This window comes from Spermophilus citellus (assembly GCF_964194105.1).
Source record: "Spermophilus citellus genome assembly, chromosome: 10".
Classification (NCBI taxonomy): domain Eukaryota; kingdom Metazoa; phylum Chordata; class Mammalia; order Rodentia; family Sciuridae; genus Spermophilus; species Spermophilus citellus.
The window spans coordinates 33,908,210-33,922,714 of record NC_138197.1 but is presented as its reverse complement, the minus strand read 5'-3'; the positions used below and the strand labels follow the sequence as shown (position 1 = coordinate 33,922,714).

The following is a 14,505-nucleotide window of genomic DNA, read 5'->3' as shown; positions in this document are numbered from 1 at the left end:
ATGCCATTCTCAAACCACCATAGAGGGTACTCCATTATCAAAAAACGAACAAGGACAAGGTGTTTATCCACAATATCGTGGACAAAGGCATCGGGCTCCGTTGCCAAAAAATGGACAGGGGGCCCCAATGCTCCGGGGCCCCAAACCACAAATATACGGAGCACTGGAGGAACCCAGCAACCCCATCAGGGTAGTGACCAGGACACATTGTCCATCAGATCCCTCTTCAGACAAACCAGAGGGAGCACAGGGTTGGACATCTGCGCCTCCGCCAGATCAGTACTAACTCCAGAGATGGGAGTTCAAATCATTCCCACAGGGGTAAAAGGACCTCTTCCCAAAGGAACAGTAGGCTTATTATTGGGACGCAGCTCTTCTACTCTAAAAGGACTTTTGATAAGTCCTGGGGTAATTGATCCCGATTATGAAGGTGAAATAAAAATTATAGCTAGTTCTCCAAAGGGTATATCAGTAATTTCACCAGGAGATAGAATAGCACAGTTACTAATAATACCAAGCCTACATGATAAATTTTCCAGTCATGCTGTAGAAAGAGGTTCCAAGGGATTAGGCTCCACAGGTGTAGATTGGGCTATGCTTTCTTTAAATTTAGATTCTCGCCCCATGCTAAAACTAAATATTCAAGGACATGAATTTAATGGGCTACTGGATACAGGTGCAGACCTTAGCATCATCTCTCGTCAAGAATGGCCAAAACATTGGCCATTACAACAAGCCACTCAAACGCTTCGAGGCCTAGGAGTGGCGACTAATCCCGATAGAAGCGCAATGGTATTAGATTGGAAGGATCCTGAAGGATGTGAAGGAACTATACAACCATATGTATTGGATCATCTTCCCGTAAATTTATGGGGTTGAGATGTCTTAGATCAATTAGGTTTGACATTAACAAATAACATCAATCAAAATGCACCCACTATTATGGCTAGACAAGGTTTTAGGAAAGGAAAAAGATTAAAAAAACAAGAACAAGGTATAGCAGCACCAATACAAATAGATCAAGGAACAGACAGACATGGGTTGGATTTTCACAAAGGGCCACTGAGACAATAAAAATTACATGGAAATCAGAAAGACCAATATGGGTTCCTCAGTGGCCCTTGACTAAAGAAAAGATACAAGTAGCCCATGATCTGGTCAAACAACAATTAGCGGAAGGACATATACAACCTTCTGTATCTCCCCATAATACTCCCATTTTTGTCATCAAAAAGAAATCTGGTAAATGGAGATTATTGCAAGACTTAAGAGCCATTAATAATGAAATGGTCATTATGGGACCTGCTCAATCGGGGATTCCTCAATTGTCTGCTTTGCCAAAAACTTGGTATGTTTTAGTTATAGATATTAAAGATTGTTTTTTTTCAATTCCAATTCATCCTGAGGATAGTCCACGTTTTGCATTTACTATCCCTGCACTAAATCATGAAGGTCCTGATCAGAGATATGAATGGAAAGTACTCCCTCAAGGGATGGCTAACAGCCCAACTATGTGTCAAATTTATGTTAACAAAGTAATCCAGCCACTTAGAAATCAAAATCCTGAACTACAAATATTTCACTATATGGATGATGTATTATTAGCACACAAAGCTAAAAACACATTGCTAGAATGTTGTGCCACACTTACAAATTTATTAAAAAATTATAATCTAGAGATAGCAATAGATAAAGTACAATTAAATTTTCCAATTAATTATTTAGGAGTTCTATTGTCCTCAACCATGGTCCGTCCACCAAAAATTCAAATACGAGTAGATCAACTCAAATCACTTAATGACTTTCAAAAGTTATTAGGATACATAAATTGGATAAGGCCTTATCTAGGTATTCCAACAGGAGAATTAGGACCTTTATTTGATATCCTAAAAGGTCCATCAGATCCAAATTCACCCCGAATGTTAATGCCTGAAGTAAGAAAGGCATTAAAAATCATTGAAACATATATGGAAAATATGCATTTGGATAGAATTGATATAAGTTTGCCTTTATTATTTATTGTACTACCAACAAAAAATATTCCTACAGGAGTATTTTGGCAAGAAGGTCCATTATTATGGATACATTTATCTTATTCTCCTAACACTATTCTTACTAGGTATCCTGAGGCTGTAGGACAATTAATACTCAAAGGAATAAAAACAGCAAAGGGAGTATTTGGAATTTCTCCCAATAAAATTATTACTCCATATACTATGAATCAAATTGATGAATTAGCTAATGAGTTAAATACTTGGGCAATAATCATGTGCAAATCTAATGTTTCATTTGATAACCACTTACCATCTAATCCTTTATTGTCTTTTTGGTCATTGCATCCTGTAATTTTTCCAAAAATGACAAGAAAAACACCTATCATGAATGCTCCAAATATATTCACTGATGGGTCAAATAATGGTACAGCAGCAATAGTTACACCTGATCAAACTTTTACATTTTTAGTACCCAAACAATCAGCTCAAAAGGTAGAGCTTAATGCAGTATTACAAGCTTTTGTGATGTTTAAAGATTCTGTATTTAATTTATTTTCTGATAGTCAGTATATAGTTAATGCTATAATATCCCTTGAAGATGCTGGTAGGATTTCCCCTTCTTCTACTGTTTTCTCTTTGTTTTCCACTATACAAAGTTTAATCTGGGACAGAAAAGTTCCATTCTTTATAGGACATATCAGGGCACATACAGGATTGCCTGGAGCCCTTAGTTTGGGCAATGATTTAGCAGATAAAACTACACATGACATACATATTTTCTCTACACTAGAAGAAGCTATAAATTTTCATAAAAGGTTCCATGTCAATGCTAATACTTTACAAAAGCATTTTAAAATAACTAAGGAACAAGCTAGACAAATAATAAAACAATGTCAAAATTGTGTGACCTTTTTACCACAAGTTAATCTTGGAGTCAATCCTAGAGGATTGATACCTAACCATATTTGGCAGATGGACATCACACACTTGCCAGAATTTGGAAAATTAAAATATTTGCATGTTACAGTTGATACTTCTTCTGGATTTTTGATGGGCTCCCTTCATGCCGGAGAAAAAAACTAAAGATGTTATAGCTCATTGCTTACAAAATTTTGCCACTGTGGGCATTCCAAACAGTTAAAAACAGATAATGCCCCTGGTTATACTTCTACCTCTTTTAAACAATTTTGCTCATCATTTGGCATTACTCATATAACAGGAATCCCATACAATCCACAGGGACAAGGCATAGTTGAAAGAGCTGATCAAACTATTAAAATGTACTTATTAAAGCAAAAAGACGGAATTGGAAAGAGGTATATATTCCCCAAAGATAAACTTAAAATAACCCTTTTTACTCTAAACTTTTAAAATTTGGATTCATCAGGACTTAGTGCTGCAGAAAGGCATATGTGTCCAAAAAATGTACATAAGCCCAAGGTACTTTGGAAAGATATTCTAACAGGACAATGGAAAGGTCCTGACCCAGTAATTGTCTGGAGTCGGGGGTCTGTTTGTGTGTTTCCACAGGAAGAACAGCAGCCGATTTGGATTCCGGAAAGATTAACTAAAATCCTGACCCAGTGATTGTCTGGAGTCGGGGGCCTGTTTGTGTATTTCCACAGGGAGAACAGCAGCCGATTTGGATTCCAGAGAGATTAACTAAAGCGATTTCTACAGACCAAAAAGAAGATGATTTGGCTCAAATCCATAACAGCTGATATCCAAAACTCCAATTTGGCTATCCTTACATCTGCGACAGAACCAGGATGCTTTTTTCAATATCTATTTTTCCCATATCATGAAGTTCTATTTTGTTTTTTGAGCTCATACAGACCTAGGTTAATGTTTTGCTGATCAGTTCTATTTTTTTTTTTTTTTTTTTTGACTATAGAGTTTTAAACATTGCAATGGAGATTTCACCTGTAAAAAGTTATAAGGCCTTTACTATTATGTTATGTGTTGTATGTATTATATTATGTGTACACACTTGTGTTTTGTGTTATATGTTTGAATGTACGTATGTCCATATATCATATATGATGAGCGCTCATGAAAAAATGGATCCAAATATTTTTTTTTTAATTCACGTGATTTAAATGGTTTAATTTAAATTGGGTAAATAACTATTAAGAATTGTTTTAATATGTAAACAAAAAAGAAGGTTAACAGATCTGTTTGTTTACTTTCACCTTTCCTTTTCATTATATTTAATAATTCTCTTCAAGATAATGTAAATTGTTAAGAAAATTGTTTTCTTTTAGTGGCTTCTGGAATGTTACATAATTTTTTCTTTAGCCATTATTGCCAGAATTCCTATCTTCATCCCAGTGCCAGTGAAAACAATGTAAATTGTTAAGAAAATTGTTTTCTTTTAGTGGCTTCTGGAATGTTACATAATTTTTTCTTTAGCCATTATTGCCAGAATTCCTATCTTCATCCCAGTGCCGGTGAAGACAAAGATAAAACTAATCTACAGCTTCTGCAATAGCCATCACTGAACTGCTTGCAGAACTTGCCTAAACTATGTGCAGAACTTGCAGAACTTGCCTAGACTTGCCTAGACTATGCATTGTGAACTATCTGTTGGTGCAGCGACTTGTGGTAGTGTTGGGGTATTTTTGCTGATGATGTCATTGGTGGTACAATTTTTCCAACAAGAGCTATCAGTTGGCTTGGTGTATCTTCCTCCCTTCTGCTTGTCATGACAAAGACCTCTCCACAGGTGTGGCTGTATACTGGACCAGTAGTCAATGACGGGTAAGATCCAATTACAATGGTACCAACCTAAGACAGGAGGCTGACGCCCTGAGGTCAGCTCATCCGAAGACGGGTAAGGACCATATGTAGTATTGGACAACCTAAGGCAGGCACGGTCCCCAAGCCACATGCTTGTTGTTTAAACAGAGAGGGGGAGATGTTGAGAGCCACAGCCAAAGGGGCCCCAGCAAACTTCCAGCTGCTGGCTGATGATTGGCTCACAGCAGCCCCAGCAACATCTAGCTGATTGGCTCCTCCACGGAGCTGCTCATTGGGGGACTTCTTTGGCTCTGCCCACACGACCCAGCCAATCAGCCTCAAGAGCAGGATTGTGGGAGGTGGTGAGGTTTGTGTGGGGGTGAGAGGCTTGTGGGAAGCCGGTGGTGGCAGTTGGGCTCTGAGGGTTTTTTCCTGAGGAGCTGTTTTGTTTGGCGTTTGTAGTTCTAAAAATAAAGTTAGTTTCTTTTGACAAGTGGCTCCTGAATTGTGCCCAGCCAGACTGCGGCAATCTAGTATATACTAGAATATCTATTCTTGTCTATTGCCCAAGAATTCTTCTCAAGTCACCAATCTCTTTTCTGTACTGCAGAGGATACAAAATTAAAAACTGTATTTCACAGATTTTCTTGCAGCTAGGATTCTAGCTATAAATTATGGATCTATCAATAATTTGCACACTGGAGAAACTTGATAAATGAAAGTCAGGCACAGGGCATATTCTGGCTGCACTAGCTGCTCCTGCTGGCCAGCTTTTCTTTTCTTTTTTTTTGGTACTGGGTATTAAATTCAGGGGCACTCAGCATTTTTATTTTTATTTATTTATTTATTTTTTTTGGATACAGGGCCTTGCTAATATGCTGAGGCTGGTTTAGAACTTGGGATCCTCCTGCCTCAGCCTCCTGAGCTGCTGGGGATTACAGGCATATACCACCACCACTGGCTTGTTGGCTTTTCTGTAGCAGTGTTGCAATGCTTAATTACTGGATTCATGGTTAATGAAGACTGTTGAGGCAGCATTAGCAGTAGGTCGTTGATTCCTGGATCACAAGCATGGTGATGTGCTCTTCAATTCAAAGCATAGTGTAACTATGTTTTGACTATGCATAAGAATGAATTCCTAGATCACAGGCAGGGTGATGTGCTTTTCAATCTATGCATAAGACTATACTGTAGTTATGCATAGTCTAACCAAATAGTCTTAATTTCTCTCCTTTCTGAAGCTCCCCTCATGGGCTTAGAGCAATTTCTGGAATATAACAGAGACCCTGTCCCTCCAATACTTTCAAAGATTTTGTAAGTACTTACATCCCTATATTAAAGCCTTTTCTACTTAAGGAGGTTTCTGTTTAGTGCAACCCACCCTGACAAATCATACCTGACTGAGCCACAATAAGTACATTGTCCCTTCTATGCCTCAGTAAGTTCCTCTTATACTCTTATGTCCCTTTTTTCCCTTTTTCCACAAATGCCAAATGAAGTGTAACATGTTGCTTTCATCCCTGATCTTTTGAGGTTTTATAGCTGCTTCTTGGGTCTCCATAGATGAAAGAAACTCAATTACCATTATTTCAAAAGAGCAGGCAGCCAAGCTCCAATTAAGGATTTTTCTAGAACCCAAGGTTCTATTTTACTCAATATCTCTTATTGTTACCAGTCAAGATACCACTTTTGGGCTGGGCATGTAGCTCAGTGGTAAAGTACTTGCCTAGCAAGTGCAAAGTACCAGGTTTATTCCATCCCCAGTAAATGTGCACACACATGCATGCAAACATACACACAAACACACACACACACACACACACAACCTTTTTATTTGTTTAAGGGCTTGGATCTGTGACTGGGAAGAATAATTTTTTTGGGGGGTGTATCAGGGATTAAACTCAGGGGCACTCAACCACTGAGCCACATCCCCAGTACTATTTTGTATTTTATTTAGAAACCGGGTCTCACTGAGTTGCTTAGAGCCTCGCCATTGCTGAGGCTGGCTTTGAACTCCAGATCCTCCTGTTTCTGTCTCCTGAGCCACTAGGATTACAGGTGTGTGCCATGCACCCGGTAATAATTTTCTTTTTCCTTTCTTAGAATTGGTGCTGGGTTCTACATTATGAACTCCCATGCCCCTTCCATCATCCCTGACAATTTGTTTTGTCTTACAGAGTATAACTAAAGGAAAAGAGTGCTATAAATGTATTAATTATTAACTTAAAAATAATTTTTTTGTGGAGCCTGGGGTTGTGGCTTAGTGGTAGAGCACTTGCCTCACACATGTGAAACACTGGGTTTGATCCTCACCACCACATAAAAATAAATAAATAAAATAAAGGCATTGTGTCTATTATTAAAACATATTTTAAAAAAATAATTATTGCTTTTGCATGACTTATTTATCATTACTAGGAAGGAACTGTGGTTTTCTTTCAAACACTTTAAAAAAAATTTATGGAGACCTGGAAAGAAGTTGTTTATTTGGAAGTTGTTTATTAATGTGTGAGATTAGAAATGAGCACTTTTAGAATAAGTAGAGGTAGAAGATAGAATTCTAAAGAATACCTCATTCAGGGAAGGTTGGAGGAAGAAGAACTAGTGAGTGAAATTATAAAAGACTGGTAAAAGTGAGAATAGAAATTGGGATAGAAAAGCTCTCTGATGTCAAGAAAGAAAAGGGGTTTTCAAAGGCAAGCAGGATCAACACTGTTGATTGAACAGGACATGTGGAGAAGGACCCATTAGGAGGATGTTGATGGCCTTTAATTTTATTTTTTGTATTGAGGAGTGAACGCAGGGGTGCTCAACCACTAAGCCCACATCCCCAGACCTTTTTAATATTTTATTTAGAGACAGGGTCTCCCTGAGTTACTAAGTGCCTCAATAAGTTGCTGAGGCTGACTTTGAACTGGTGATCCTCCCGCCTCAGCCTCCTGAGCTCCTGGGATTAGAGGTATGCACCACTAATCTTCCTCCATGAGATTCTGCCTCATGTGTGGTGGCCTTTAAAATGAACATATAGGCCAGGCCTGGTGGTGCATGCCTGTAATTCCAGCAACTGGGGAGACTGAGGCAGGTGGATCACAAGTTCAAGACCAGCCTCAGCAAATTAGTGATGTCCTAAGCAACTTAGCGAGATCCTGTTTCAATTTTTTTTTTTTAAAGTGTGTGACTCAGTGATTTAGCACTACTGGGTTCAATCCCAGGTACCCAAAACAAAACAAACCAAACATAATAGGCTACAGAAGTAAATGTAGGGAGAGGCAAAAAGGAGTAGAGATGAAATACAAACATAATAAGTGAGGAGTATTTTAAAGACATTTTGTGGAGAAAGAAAGGAAAGAGATCTGGCTGTAGCTTCAGTAAGAAAAATAATGAGGAGAGAGTAAAAATCTGGGGCATAGTAAAGGAATCTTCTTGGAGGTCTGAAGCTTTCTGAGCCCCACTTGGGCCATGATGGCTGGAATTGACTTGTTAGTCCAGAAACTGGATATGGTGATGTATTTTTCCTGGTGAAATCTGCCAGTCTGGGAACAAGACCACAAAAGTTTTCTGGAATTAGAAACTTCTTTGACTGAAGGAATTTTCTGTGAGACGCTTTCAGAGGGTGGAGGAATTGGGGATCTGTTGCAGTACAATCGGTTTCAGAAATCTCTGTCCATAGATGGCCAACTCCATTGCTCTGGGTCCAAGGTGAGGCAGAATCTCATGGAGGAAGATTGTAAGAAAAATGTGCACTAGAAAAAAAAAAGTATATATTCATGTTGGAAGGCAAATTCATGTTGCCTAACATAATATTGAGAATCTCTCTCAATGCTCTCAAGTAGTAATTTCTTCCTAGCTTTGAACCTCAGGTTGTAGGTTAAACATGTTCTTATTTTTCACTCACTGGATGTAGAGCACATCTTTTCCATTTTTCTAGAAAGGCACTTTGAGGGGCAATTTGCTTTCAAATGTTAAAGGCCTCTGGGTATTAAAGAGAAAGTGGTAGCATTTTCCCAGATGGATAACTTCACAGGAGGTCTGGGAAGCTGACCTACTTCTGAATTTACAGCTGAATTAATCCAGGTGGTAAGTGAGTGTGAAACATTTTTTTGAGGCTCATAAAATTGACATAGCCATCTTTTAAAACATTCTAAAATTCTGACATTTATATGATTTGTCCAGCATACATTCTAAAGTTTTCTCATGCTGGTTTAATTTAATTCAGCAATTGACCACCTACTCCTTATTTTATACTGCCAGGCACTGGACATACAATAAGTAAAATGCAGTACCAGGAAAGCTTCTGTATGTGATTAATGATTTTTCTTCAAATAAATCTTTATAGTTTTTTTCAACTCCCGACACTACAATTATTGAACAAATGACTTCTTTTGTTATGGAAATCATGCTCTGCAAGAGACCAAGCACCACTTGCAGTATTGGAGAACAGTTTATTTTCCCTGGCGGACCCTGATGAACTAGTGCTCTTAAATTCTGGGTCCCACGCTGAGGTTACATGGGGCTTTTATAGGAAATTTGACATTTCTTAACCATTACAACATTGGTGGGTTTGAATTCTTGACCTACGCGACCAAGGGCCATTATACACAGAGAATTTACTAGTTCACACCTGTAAAACAAAGACAGTAAAACACCTGCGAATAATATTGTTCAGTGGCCTTAACCCAAGGCAGCAGTAACTCAAGATATCTTTGATTTTATCTCCTGAAGAGTTACACTTCTAAGAACTAAGCCAACGATGTTATAGTTTAGACAGCAGTTAATTGGCATAGTAACCTACAATTTATACTTGCAATTAAGTGAGGTAGGTACATTCCTACAGAGTTCCGAAAGTTACAAAGTATAGGAAAATTAACTCTTTCCTTAGACATTGTCTTCATCATAATGTTCTTATAATTTCATTTTATAATCAGGTCTGGTATCTCCTTCACACTTTATTAACCTATCTTCTTAGATACCATGACCTTCAGTTTTCTCATCCTTTTCTACGGACAGGGATAAACTCCCAGTTTTTCTTTTTCTCCATCTCATTCATTCTCTAGGATAGCATAAATAAATGGGAAGTTTGAGACCAAAAGCCAGCTTACTCTCTGACTTCGGAGGAGTAAACAGGAAACTATCGATCCCATACAGGAAATGACCTGCTTTGAGGGCAAAGAAGGTGCCTTGGATTTCCCTCATTTTCCTTCTAAACTCGTTTCCGGGTTTCAATCAATTTGGTCCTTCCCTACAATAACAGAGTTCGGCTGACTCTTCCCAGTCCCACCCTAGACTTCGATCCTGAGAGGACGGCCAATAGGGTATTCCCGTGAGTGGATATTTTCATTCCTAGTTTTACATCATCGCAAATCTCAGCCAATCAGTAGTTAGGATAGGAGGTACTAAAATAATCTTCACTTCCTCCCCAAATGGCCACTCCTCTCTTGCGACACTCTGTGATAGATTGCCTACGTAGCCAATCAACGAGCAACGTTGGGCCCAGCCATTCTAAAGCCAACCAATTAAAATGAAGATGGGAAATTGGGGCGGAGAATGGAAAACTTGCCCCCTCTTTTGGAAATGATTCGAAGAGGTGCGTCCCGAACCAGTGAAGTTACAACTTCTTACCAACGATGGCTGCATACTGAACCGTTTATATCATGTGCCGGGTTCAGTTCCCTTCTGATCGTACCCCAAGATGGGCCCCGCGACTCACATTCCACCCCGCCCCCGTTTCAGTATAACTCATCCCCATCCCTGAAGTCCTTCGGAAAAACGTCCTAACCCCAAAGGCCCGTGCTTCACTCGCCGCTCTCCCGCGGGGTAGAGTAAGGGGAAGGAGAGTTCCTGCCGCCTTTGGCGCCAATCTTTCCATTCAGTGCGCCTCTCCTCCCTTCTCCACGTTCCCGGGCCCGGGCTGACACGGGGGTGGGAGGAGCTGAGTGCCTGTTCGGTTTGGGGAAAGGCTAGAGCTTCTTAAGGTGGAACAGAGCAACTGGGAGGTTGGGCCTCACAACTGGGATGCGTGGGCCTCCTGCTTACCAATTGCGCTTCCCACAGGGTCTCTCATTCTCTAGTCCCTGAACCTTGGTTCTAGTCTTGTATTTGGGAGAATAACCAGGTTAGGTAGAGGATATAGAATTTAGGTAGAAAGCTTTAAAGTATAAACTCTGTAAGGGAAATACAAACTATGAAGAGAACTTTTTTTTCACTGTTGTTATTGTCTTTTTCTTTCCCCCCGTGATTACCTTTTGAAAGTGGCAGAATTTTTCTGATGTGTGAATATAAGCTTAGAATATCATAAATGAATCGTTTGTAAACCTTAGTTACTAGTTTCCCGGGAAGCTGGAAGAGTAACAGTAGTATACTGCAGGTGCTTGTGGTCTTGGCTCTGATTCAGTCTTCTCCTTTGTAAAATAAAGATTATAATCCCCTTTTTCTAAATTTGATATGAGTAATAAAAGAAGTTGTGTAAAAGAAAACACACTGTAATTGGTGCAAACTAACATTAGGTAATTTTTCTACACACAAAGCATACCATAATAGTGAACACTTTGATAGTTCTTATTATGTTCCAGCATTTTTAACAGTATTTAAAAAAATTGTCTATTTGTAAATTTTCAAGCTCAGGAGTAGAGAGAATAGTATTTTTTTTTCGATGTTGTAACAAGCAACATTAGCCAATCTTTTATCACCTCTACTTTTCTCCTCCGTCCCAAATTATCTTGTAGCAAATTTCAAGACTCTATACTCCCATATGCATTTTTTTTAAAAATTAAGATTCTTAAAAAATAACAATGAATGCATCTAAAGTATGAGAATTTTTTATATTATCAAGTCAGTATTGACATTTTACTAGCTGTCTCATATTTCATCAGTTAAATTGTTCTAATGAGGCTCTCCTAAAAAGTCCACATATTGCATTTAAGGGACATGTCTCTTGGTCCATATATATTGCAATTGGTTGCTATGTCTTCTGAGTCTCTTTAATTTCTAGGGTACCACTCTGTCAGGCAGTTATCTAAGTGCATTACATGTATGAAGTCACATAATCCCTCTGAAACACTATGAAATAGGTATCATCATTAACCCCATTTTACTGATGAAGAAACTGAGTAATAAAGCAGTTACTACAACTGTGATTTACCCGAGTTCTCTCAGTTATTAAGGGTCAAAGCTAAGATCTGAATACATGAATCTTATCCACTATATTATATATTTCAAGTAGTACACTGGTCTTTAAAAAAAAGCTTCCAAAGTGTGTATTGTGGCATGTTAGTTACAGATGTTATGAAGAGTTTTGGTTAAAGTGGACTAATACTCAAATAATTATATAACATGCTTTATAATAAAGAGGTGTGGATCCTTACATTTTCTTTCTTTCTTTATTAAATATTTTTTAGTTGTTGATGGACCTTTATTTATTTGTATGTGGTGCCAAGAATCTAACCCAGTGCCTCACACATGCTAGGCAAGTGTTGTACTGCTGAGCCACAACCCCAGCTCTATTAATTAATTAATTGATTAATTTTGGTATGTTTCAGTGGCTTTTTAAAATCTTGCTCCACTCAGGGGCTCGGAAGGCTAAGGTAGGAGGTTTTCGAGTTCAAAGCCAGCCACAGCAATGGCGAGGCACTAAGCAACTGAGTGAGACCCTGTCTCTAAATAAAATACAAAATAGGTCTGAGGATATGCCTCAGTGGCTGAGTACCCCTGACTTCAATCCCTAGTACCTGACTCTCACCCCAAATTATGTCTAGATAGTTGTATTGGCACATTCCGGTGATCTCAGCAACTCAGCAGGCTGAGGCAAGAGAATCACAAGTTCAAGGCCGGCCTCAGCAACTTAATCAGGCCCTAAGCAACTTAGTGAGGACCATGTCTCAAAAAGGGATGGGGATGTAGTTCAGTGGTTAAAGAACCTCTGGATTCAATTCTTAGTGCCCCCCCCCCCAAAAAAAAATATTTGCAAAATACCTAAATGGTAAGGAAAATATAAAAATAAAACAACTCCTATTTGTACTTCCAGAGTTAAATATAATTACTTTTTAAAGATTTATTATTTAGGGCTGGGGATGTGGCTCAAGCGGTAGCGCACTCACCTGGCATGCGTGCGGCCCGGGTTCGATCCTCAGCACCACATACCAACAAAGATGTTGTGTCCGCCGAGAACTAATAAATAAATATTAAAAAAAAAATCTCTCTCTCTCTCTCTCCTCTCTCACTCTCTCTTAAAAAAAAGATTTATTATTTATTTATTCGATTTTTTGTTGTTATTATTATTATTATTATTATTTTGCGTGTGTGTGTGTGTGGGGGGGTATTGGGGATTGAACTCAAGGGTGTTTAACCACTGAGTTACTTTTCAAAAAATTTTTATTTGGGACAGGGTCTCATTAAGTTCCTGAGGCTGGTCTTGAACTTGTGATCATCTTGCCTAAATCTCTCTAGTCTCTGGGTTTACAGGTGTGGGCTATCACACCTAGCTGAGGATGACTTATTTCTCACAGTTCAGGACAATGAAATAGAGGTTAAGAGTCATGTTAGATTTAAGTGTTTTAATGTAAAATAATATTCCTAATTATGTGAACAATGTGTGACTTATATGAACTAATTATGTGAATTTAGACACAGTTAATATCTCTAAGTTATAGTTTTTCCCACCTATAAAAGATATAATTACAGTGGCTTATAGTATTGCCAGAAGAACAAAATATGATAACACATGTAAAATGCCTAGTTTGATTTTTTTTTTTTGTAGTACTGGGGATCAAACCCAGGGCCTCATGCTTGCTAGGCAATTACTCTACCACTGAGCTATATCCTCTACACTTTTAAATTTGATTTACTTACTTATTTGGTACTAGGGATTGAATGAACCCAGGGGCACTCAAACACTGAGCCACATTCCCAACTTTTTTTTAATTATTATTTTTTAGATGTTGATGAACCTTTATTTATTTATTTATATGTGGTGCTGAGAATTTAATCCAGTGCCTCACAGAAGCTAGGCAAGCACTCTACCACTAAGCCACAAACTCCAGCCCCTCCCAGGCCTTTTTATAATTTATTTAGAGACAGGATCTCCCTAAGTTGCTTAGGGCATTGATAAATTGCTGAGGCTGGCTTTGAACTTGTTATCCTCTTGTTTCTGCCTCCCCAGTCACTGAGATAACAGGCTTGCGCCACTGTACCTGGCTTAAATTTTATTTTGAGACAGGGTCTCATTAAATTTCCCAGGCTGGTATCAAATTTGTAATCCTCCTGCCTCAGACTCCCCAGTTACTGGGAATACATACCTGCACCACAACTCCCAGTTATGTGCTTAGCTTTAATGCCTGCACATTATAAATATAATGTAATTATATGTACATATAATTTAATTAAATTATAGTAGTGTATATTTAGAAGACACAAAGACTTTACTATCTAAGGCAAAATTCAGTCATCAAGTTGTAAGCTTGTGTATGCAGTCTTTTTTGGGCAATTCAAATATTAAATGAGCAATCTTTTTGCCTTCATGTTATTTTGTATAGAACATAGAGTAATTTGAGAAAAGTTTAATAAGCCAGAGGATAAAATACATAAGTGTTTGTAGCAGAATCATGAATGGAGGAAGAAAGCTGAAGTAGGCTTCCTAGTGGCACTTTTCTGTCTCTGACAGATTGTTGTGGAAGAGGCAGAGGATGTGTCTTATTTATTTATTTTGGGTACTGTGGAGTGAACCCCAGGACACTTAATCACTGGGCCACAGCCCCAGTCATATATATATATATATATA

General features: G+C 38.4%; 1 long non-coding RNA gene across 1 annotated transcript; it reads right to left on the bottom strand.

Annotated features, from left to right (window-relative positions):
• Positions 1-7,480: 7,480 nt before the first annotated feature.
• LOC308657679 lies at positions 7,481-10,643 on the bottom strand. Its single transcript, XR_014024034.1, has 2 exons — positions 10,510-10,643; positions 7,481-8,476 (listed from the first exon to the last, which is right to left on the bottom strand). It is a non-coding gene; the product is annotated as an uncharacterized lncRNA (long non-coding RNA).
• Between the last annotated feature and the right edge of the window lie 3,862 nt (positions 10,644-14,505).